The following is a 1109-nucleotide window of genomic DNA, read 5'->3' on the forward strand; positions in this document are numbered from 1 at the left end:
GGTTTTATTTTGAATAAACAAAGTAAAATGATTTAAAGTCACAGTTTCTTATTAAAACCAGATTATAGGAAAATAGAGGATCGCAATGCTGCAGCAGAGCAGAGGTCTGGACCTGTGACCTCATTCAGACTTGAACCTTTTTAAAGATTAAAACTTGTTATTAAAGGGGGTCATCAGGTTTCTGTACATTTAGGAGGCTCGGGACCCGTTTGGACCGCCGACCGGTTTGTGTGATTCAGATTCAAACTGACAGAAAATCAACAATCAAATCAAAACATCACGACAACGTTTCATTTGAAACGTTCAGGTTACAGGTTTATGTTCCTGCAGCAGAAAACAGCTAGATAGAAACTAATTAACCACCAAGTCAGACTCAACATGTTCCTGTTCAGTATTTACATTTCAAAACTAATAATAATAATAAAACACTGTGCAGTTTATTGAGCTGCAAAATAAAAACAACATCACCGACCAATCAGCTGTAAGACTGCCTCGTTAAGGACTGGTTAAACATGGTGCTGCCCTTCTGACCCCCGTGATGTCACTAATAAGGTCTGCAGGCTGTTACTGGCTGTGTTAAGGGTCAGAGCTCGTTAGGGTCTGATGAGGATCCCAACAAACGAACAGTAACAGTATTTCTACTCCTAAATCAAGTACTACAGCAGGTAGTACTAGTGTTACCGCTTCTATCAGTTCTAACTACCAAACACTCACTAACGTTTTACAGAAGAAACATTAAATACATGTTTATAAAATGAGTTTAGGTTTGACTCCTCCCCCTACAGGCAGGAACTAGCAACACCTTTTTTTCAGCAGATTCCAGTTCAGTTTGTTGAGTCCAGAGCCAACGTGATGACATCATAAGTGGCCGTGTGACAGTGACTCCTTCCCCTTGCGGGTGTCCGTACGATGCTGTTCTCTTTAATAATAATAATAATAGTAATCAAAAGATATCCTCAGGATTCTCAAGAAGCAGAAAGAGAAGGGGCTGATGGGATTTTGAGTGTTTAGTTCCTCTTCCTTTCTTTCACTGGGTCCTCCCCCTTGTTCTTCTCTTTCAGGAGGTTCCGTCTCTTCCTCCTCTTCATCAGTTCATCCGGTCTGTGGTC

Source organism: Enoplosus armatus, chromosome 13, assembly GCF_043641665.1.
Source record: "Enoplosus armatus isolate fEnoArm2 chromosome 13, fEnoArm2.hap1, whole genome shotgun sequence".
In the NCBI taxonomy this organism is placed as follows: domain Eukaryota; kingdom Metazoa; phylum Chordata; class Actinopteri; order Centrarchiformes; family Enoplosidae; genus Enoplosus; species Enoplosus armatus.